The sequence below is a fragment of the Meriones unguiculatus genome, chromosome 10 (genome assembly GCF_030254825.1).
Source record: "Meriones unguiculatus strain TT.TT164.6M chromosome 10, Bangor_MerUng_6.1, whole genome shotgun sequence".
NCBI lineage: Eukaryota > Metazoa > Chordata > Mammalia > Rodentia > Muridae > Meriones > Meriones unguiculatus.
Genome location: NC_083358.1, coordinates 64,211,501 through 64,220,026, shown reverse-complemented (window position 1 = coordinate 64,220,026; position 8,526 = coordinate 64,211,501). Strand labels below are relative to the sequence as shown.

The 8,526-nt window shown below is 40.7% G+C and overlaps 1 pseudogene; it reads left to right on the top strand.

The window, feature by feature from the left end:
* Positions 1 to 7,323: 7,323 nt before the first annotated feature.
* On the top strand, positions 7,324 to 8,250 carry LOC110562793 (heterogeneous nuclear ribonucleoprotein A1-like; annotated as a pseudogene).
* The last annotated feature ends 276 nt before the right edge of the window (positions 8,251 to 8,526 follow it).

Here is an 8,526-nt window from a genome sequence, read left to right as displayed (position 1 = left end):
TAGCTTCTCCCAGGCCTGCTAAGTACCATGAAACACTCAAGTGTGGGGAAACCCACTACTGGGGGGCCCACAGCAATGGGTACCCAAGTTTTTGCCTTCCTACTGGAGAAGTACTACGTCAGTGCCCTCCTGACAAGACCTTTCCTCCAAGACAGAAAATTCTCACAAGTGTCGGAGACCCTATATTTTTTCAAAATATAAAAATAAAGGGAAAAGGTCCTGTTATTTCAGTGCATTTGCTCTCAAAATACACAGCGACTAGAGTGAGCTCCAGTGCTTGGCAAGGCCTCCAGACCACCCTTACGTTTTGTCTGTTCCATTCTTGAAGGCCCTGGGAATTCTTGGCGCTCAGCTTTCTGTTTTCACAGCTTTGCCCCGGCACCTGTTCCAAAAGCAATTGCAAGGGCTTGACTGGATCTCAAGTCTTAATTTTCAGCTCACAAGCAAGAATGTTTAGGGTTTAAGGTATAATACTATATTTTATACTGCAAGAACTGAAGCTTTTATGTGGAATTACACCATAAAGCACATTGCAGGTTTTAGCGAAAACAGGATATTTCAAAGAGATTTTTGTCCTCTCTGCAGGAAGACAAATGCAAGCATGTGTGATAACCACCCAGGGAGGGAAAAAATACATATTTGTAGGAGTTTTTTATTGTTGTGACCCCTTCATTAGATTGTAAACGTTTCCCTGTAGAGCAAATAGTAAATGTTTCATCAAACAGTGAAGAAGAATCTACTCAGAAGCTCAGGGTGTTCAGAAGTTTGCCCACCTCCGTGAACCAAACTCCTTTCAACTTGCCCACTGTGCATGATTATTCATTAATCATCAATAATAAAATTATTACATACTAATTAATTCAGTGTGTACATGAAATAGAACCCCAAGCTGTTAATGGAGCACTGGTTAAATTCTTCCAGAGAAGATTTGCACCAAAATGGCCAGAGAATAGGGAGCCTTTTATAAGTTGTAGCTTATTAGCATAGCAGCCAGGAGGAAAGGGAACCAGGGGTGGTGGTAGTTCTGTCTTCTTGCCTAGACCAATATAAATTAACTTTAAAATGTGAATTCCAAGTTTCACATATAAACCCATTAACAAGAAAAAAAATAAAGACAAAGTGAAGGTGGCTTAGCAAGACACTGAATGTTGGTGAGGACTTCCTTCCTGGATAGGGGCCACCTAGGGCTGGTCAAAGGCAGCAAGGTGACCCAGAGACTGGAGGATAGCGAGGTTGGAATATACCCACCTGTTGAGTGTCATAGCGCACGGAAAGGAGCCACCTTCAGGGAGGAGCAGGCATCAAAGCTTCCTACAAAAGGAAAGGGGGTGAAGCAGATCCCAAGCATTGTGGAATGGGTGGAAAGAGTGGTTCCAGAGATTGGGAATGCTCAAGATCTGACCCTTGAGTGAAGGTGATAGGAAAGGTCACCAAGGGAAATGCCAGGAGCTATGAATGCTCATTGGTTATAGTCACTCTCCAGAAAGTGAGAACAAGAGGATGAAGAACGGAGTCACATTCTGTCTGCCCCTTTTCTGATGGTGGGTTTGGAGTTATGCCCCTGTGGACGAAACAGCTGAAAACAAGCTGTGTCTGCAGAGACACTGATTAGATGTTCAAAACTGTGGAAAGACTGGAACATTACAGGTCCAGAGGCTAATTACTTTATCATGGGCTGGCTTTGGCCCCCAGAGCAACTTTTCTTTGCCCACCTCGGTGTTGGAAAAAAAAAAAATCCTATGACTAATAGATTTAAAAAAACCTTTGGAATCTATTGACTTCAAGACTTCTAAGTACCCGAAAGCTAAGAATATCATCAGATGACATCTAAAGCCTAGAGAAAAGCTTCCTCCATCTTTCTGTAACTGCCTCTCTGAGGAACCCACCCAAGTATCTTTAAACTCATCTTGATTTATGGCATTCTTTGTTCTGTAAACTTCAAAACTTCATGAAACTGCTTCCACACTAGAACATGAATTTTGAGGTTACTTAAATCTGTGTTCCTGGGCCATGACCACTCAAAAATAAGAATAAATTATCTTTTTTATTCTTTTCTTTTAATTTTTTTGAGACATGGTGATATGTAGCTACGGCTCTTCTAGAACTCGCTGTGTAAACCAGGCTGGCCTTGGATTCACAGAGATACGCCTGCCTCTGCCATCTAAGGGATGGGATTAAAAGTATGTGCCACTATACCCATCTTATTCCCTTTTTGATGATAGCTGTGATTTTTGCACGGATATACCATTGTCTAAATCAGCTGTAATCCACAACCAGGTCATTCAGAGTCTTTCCCAAAAGAGAAACGAGAAATGGCAGTGAGTTCTCCCACATGTTTAAAAATTTAAAAAAAATAAAAACATTTGTTTTTTAATTAAAACAAATTAATTAAAAGCGCTCACATATATCCAAAATATGCTCAAGTATACAACAAGGACATTTGCTCAACCATGTTTGTAGCAGCTCTATTCGTAATAGCCAGAATCTGGAAACAACCTAGATATCCCTCATCTGAGGAATGGATACAGAAATTGTGGTGCATTTACACAATGGAATACTACTCAGCAATTAAAAACAAGGGAATCATGAAATTTGCAGGCAAATGGTGAGAACTAGAAAAAGATCATCCCGAGTGAGCTATCACAGAAGCAGAAAGAAACATATGGTATCTCACTTATAAGTGGATATTAGACATATAATATAGGATAAACATATTAAAATCAGTACACTTAAAGAAGCTAAGCAAGAAGGAGGATCCTGGGTAAGATGATCAATCCTCATTCAGAAAGGCAAAGGGGATGGACATCAGAAGAAGAAGAAAACAGGGAACAGGACAAGAACCTACCACAAAGGGCCTCTGAAAGACTATACCCAGCAGGTTATCAAAGAGGATGCTGAGACTCAGCCAAACTTTGAGCAGAGTGCAGGTAATATAATCTTATTAAAGAAGGGGGAGAGAGAAAGACCTGAAGGGGACAGGAACTCCACAAGGTGAGCAACAGAACCAAAATATCTGGGCACAGGGGTCTTTTCTGAGACTGATACTCCAACCAAGGACCATGCATGGAGATAACCTAGACCCCTGCACAGATGTAGCCCATGGCAGCTCAGTGTCCAAGTGGGTACCCTAGTAAGGGGAACAGGAGCTGTCCCTGACATGAACTCAGTAGCTGGCTCTTTGATCACCTCCCCTTGAGGGGAATGGGGCAGCCTTACCAGGCCACAGAGGAAGACAATACAGCCAGTCCTGATGAGACCTGATATGCTAGGATCAAATGGAAGGAGAGGAGGACTTCCCCTATGAGTGGACTTGGGGAGGGGAATGGGAGGATATGAAGGAGATAGGGTGAGACTGGGAGGGGAAGAGGGAGGGGGCTATAGCTAGGATACAAAGTGAATAAACTGTAATTAATAAAAAACATAAATAAAATTTTTGAAGTATTCACAATTTTATCTTGGAGGATTATTCCACATAAAAAGAACAGATTTTGAAAACTTTGTTTTTTCCCTCTAAATTGTTAACATACATATCAAGAGAAGGTATGGTTGTACACAAAAAGGAAGTTTTTAAAAAATCTATATTGAAATATTGTTTGCAGTTAGTTCTTTATCTTGTAATTCAAATAACAAGAAGGGTGAAACAGTTATTTCAAATACATGAAGACACCTCTCCAGGCCTGCATAGCTATTTGTTTATTTCATCAAATAAACCATGCTGACTTAAAATGATAAAGCAACTTAATAAAAATAACCTATTTCACTGTTTCAGAGAATGTGTTCTGATTTTCACTTGCTCATATTTTGTTTAAATGTAGTTGATTAGCTTTAAATATTCTGGAAAGTTCTTACCTAATCCAGGGTCTCAGGACATTTAAGTGACAAATTCCCAACCTTCACCCTCTCCTTCCAATTGTATTTCTATCAGAACATGCTTAGAAACAATACTTGCTTTTTTTTGACAAAATATTTGCTATTTGACAAAAGTCAGAGATGTTGATTCTTAAAATTTGATAACAATACATAGGTGATCACCTCCAGTATATTATAATAAGAAAAAAAAACATAAAAAGAAATCTGCAATATCTATAATCTTCTTTAGTCAACAGAGATAGCACAGTTGACTTGTAATGCTGATCCAAGCCTAACCTGTGGGGACCATGCCAGGCTGCAAATTCCCAGTTAACTCCTAGAAAGCAGAGACCTGTGGAAGGCTCGCATACCCTGCAGCCCCAGCGGAGGGATGGTGCCAGGCCCGTAAAACTCAACACCACAAGTTTTCAGTTTTATACTAAAAATATAAAAAGTAAACAAATAAGGACACATTAAGAAATTATGCAGAAAGCCCATTAAATGTTTAAGGGACAATAAAACTGCCACCAACTCATTAAATATTCTCTTGGAAGTATTAGATCCACAGCCAAAGTTCCAAAGGTCCCCCAATTAAAGAGGGAGTGCAAGAAGGAAAGGGAGAATTCTAAATGACAGAATTGTTGAAAAATGAGTGAAAATAAATCTATTTAATGTTCTAAACGTTATACCTACTCGTAGTATCATATGCCATGAGCAAAACAATGGCCTCAGGAAGATGAGAGTTGAGTTGGTTAAGACGCAGGATGACATTTGGTACTTGAAAAGTCTGCACATTTCTTAAAACAAGCCTTAGACTGTGTCACCCTGAGGGAGGAGAGACGAGGGTCCATACTGTGTTCTGAACCAGGCTCATCATTACTGTGGCTTCCCAAGGAAGGGAGGCAAGTCCAAAAAAGAAGATTTAATAATTTGTCAACGCAGCCTGAGGCGTAGAAGATAGATTCACCCTGTCTATCAGGAAGAACATCGGTGTAGGTGAGACACTTGTGTGCTGGAAACCCGACACCCTTGCCTTCTCTCGGTATGCGCTGGCAGCGTAAAGCGTGTCTTTATCATGTGAATTGTTCAGAAAGAGCTGCTGGATTTCAAAGGGAGCTCAAAGAGGCCTTTGCCTCTAGGAAAAGGTGGAACCCTGTGTTCTAACAGGTTCCAGATGTGACACGGTGTGTAGAAACGTCATCAGGGGCTAGCATCTGGAGAGGGAGGTCCCAGCTTTTCCCAGTGTCCCCTCCTCTTATGCAGGCTCTGGGGTCAAGCTATCTGGTTTTGCATCCCGAGTTTATCATGTGAGTAGTCATGTGTAATATTTCTAACTCAGATACTTGGAAATATATAAGATTTTAGGATGTTCATTGTTTTACCCACTGTTCTCATAATTGCTTTCAAATAAAACGTACTATTTACAAGTATCAAATTAAATGCCTCAACTTCTATACATTTATGAGTAATATGATTGATGTCTTCTTACCTCTTCCTGGGTGTGGTGGCCCTGTCTTTTAATTCCAGCACTTGGGAGGAAAAGGCAGGCAGATCTCTGAGTTCCAGGCTAGCCTGGTTCTAAAGAATAAGTTCTCTGTGGCCTAACAGGACTGCTCCTCCCTTCGGGGGTGGGGAGACCAAAGAGCCAGTCATCGAGTTCCTGTTAGAAATAGTCCCTGTTCCCCTCACTTTGGGAAACCAATTGGTTACTGAGCTACCACAGGCTACATCTGAGTGGAGGTTCTAGGTTATATCCATACATGGTCCTTGGTTGAATGTCAGTCTCAGAAAAGACCCTGTGCCCAGATATATTTGGTCCTTGTGGAGCTCCTATCCTTTCCCCATCAGACTAACTCCCCTTCTTTCTTATGATTCCCTGTACTCTGCCAAAGGTTTGGTCATGAGTCTTTGCTTTGAAAACACTGCTAGTTAGAGTCTTTCAGATGCTCTCAGTAGACTCCTGTCATACGTTCAATGCACATCCCATCTGTCTTTCTAAACGAGGATTGATCATCTTACCCCATGTCCGCTCAATTGATTATCTTTTTTAGGTGTATAGATTTCATTATGTTTATCATATCTTATAGGTCTATATAAGTGAGTATATCCACAGAGGAGGGCTTTGCAGCCAGTCCTGAAGATACCTGATAAAACAGGATCAGATGAATGGGGAGGAGGTCCCCCCCATCAGTGGACTTGGAAAGGGGCACGGTGGAGATGAGGGAGGGAGGGAGGGAGGGACTGGGAGGGAATGAGGGATCGGGACACGGCTGGGATACAGAGTTAATAAAATGTAACTGATAAAAAAAATAAAATTAAAAAAAATAAAAAATAAAAAAAAAAAAAAGAAAAAAAGGTGTCAAAAAAAAAAAAAAAGAATAAGTTCCAGGACAGCCAGGGCTACACAGAGAAACCTTGTCTCAAAACAAACAAAAACCAAAACAAAAGAGTAAAGGTTTGCCTACATGGCTTTGGTGGGCAAGAAGGAAAGCAACCAGAGGCCTGGATGCATACAGGATGAGAAGTCTTACACATATGGTTCCCTACACACCACGCACATATACACACAAATACACAACACACACACACACACACACCACACACACACACCACAGGAATCTCCACTCACAATAAGCTGAGATGCCAGCAGTAAACCAGTGATTTCCTGCGTTTATTCTATCACCTTCACTTAGTTGGGAAATTATATTTACAGTTTCCCAAGCCATTATAACAATTGCACATTAAGGCAAAAAGAAGAAATCAGTAGACGTGTAGGCAGTAACTTAATGACAAAACATATATATTAAATGTATCAAAATTAATAGTAATTTTAAAGTTGTTTGCACTTAATGTAATTTCAAGGTAATAAAGCAAAATGACAAAATTAAAAGAAACAATAGTAACATAAAATGAGAGCTTTATGAGTAATTGAAAGCTTTTAAATGTATGTAACCTGACATATATAAATATATATGTATTAACAAATTTGACATAAAGGCTATATATGTACAAATATAAACTGATAAATTTATAAATACACACACTCATATATATAAATAACTATGAGAATAAAACACCTTCCGATCTTTTTTCAAGAATACAATAGATTTATAACGGGTAAGCATGATTAACCATAAAGTGAATCTTATTTCAGTGAACTGAAGTCCAGTAGAGAAGTGGGACTGTCATAGTCACTAGAAATTATGTTCGTTATAGAAAACAAGGTGATAACTAGGACTCTACAGTGTTGGGTAATGATTTCTAGGTGACTTATGGATCAGAGGAAATCAAATGTGAAAATGTTTTGAATGGTACAATACTTTAAACAAGTTGTATGAAAATGTGTAGGCAAAACAAAAAAAAATTAGAACCTCAAAAATCTCATATTACAAAAAGAGAGAGAGAGCTTTCTGCCTGCTGACGTGGCCGAGGAAACATTGCCAAAGGCTCTCATCAACTCATAGCCCTTCAGTCATGTCTAAGTCAGAGTCTCCCAAGGAGCTGGTACAACTGCTAAAGCCTTCATTAGAGGCCTGGTCCTCGAAACAACTGAGTTTGAGGAGCCATATTGAGCAATGGGGACACTCACCAACTGTATTGTAATGAAAGACCCAAGCACCAAGAAATCCAGGGACTTTGGACTTGTCACACCATTGTGGAGGAAACAGATGCCACTATGACAGCAAGGCCAAACAAGGTGGATGGAAGAGCTGTGGGAACCCAAGAGAGCTGTGTCAGGAGAAGATTCTCAGACACCAGGCCCGTCTTTGTTGGGTGGTATTAAAGAAGACGCTGAAGACCATCACCTATGAGATTATTTTGAACAGTGTGGGAAATTGAAGTGACTGAAATCATGACTATCAGAGGCAGTGGGAAAAAGAGGGGCTTTGCTTATGTTACCTCTGATGGCCATGACTCTGTGGATAAGATGGCTATTCAAAAATATCATACTGTGAATGGCCTCAACTGTGAAATAAGAAAAGCCCTGTCAAGGCCAGAGATGGCTAGTGCCTCATCCAGTCAGAGAGGCCAACGTGGTTCTGGAAACTTTAAAGGTGGTCATGGCAGCTTTGGTGACAATAACAATTTTGGTAGAGGAAACCTCAGTGGTTGTGGCAGCTTTGGTGGCAGCCATGCTAGTGATGGATTTGGGGCAGTGGGAATGGCTAGAATGGATTTGGTAGTGATGGAAGCAATTTTGGAGGTGGTAGCAGTAACAATGATTTCGGAAATTACAACAATCAGTCTTCAAATTTTGGAGCAGGGAAGGGCGGAAGCTTCGGAGGCCGCAGCTCTGGCCCTCATGGTGGTGGAGGTCAGTAATTTACTAAACCACAAAACCAAGGTGGCTATGGAGGTTCCAGCAGCAACAGTGGCTATGGCAGTGGCAGGAGGTTCTAATTACATCACAGCCAGGAAACAAAGCTTGGCAGGAGGGGAGAGCCAGAGAAGCGACAGGGAAGCTACAGGTTACAGCATATTTGTGAACTCAGCCAAGCCCAGCAGTGGCAGGGCCTAGCTGCTACAAAAAAGACATGTTTTTAGACAATACTCATGTGTATGGGCAAAAAAAAAAAACCCTCCAGGACTGTATTTGTGACTAATTGTGTAACAGTTTATTTTGGTTTCTGGTCTGTGGAAAGTGTAAAGCATTCCAACAAAGGGTTTTACTGTAGA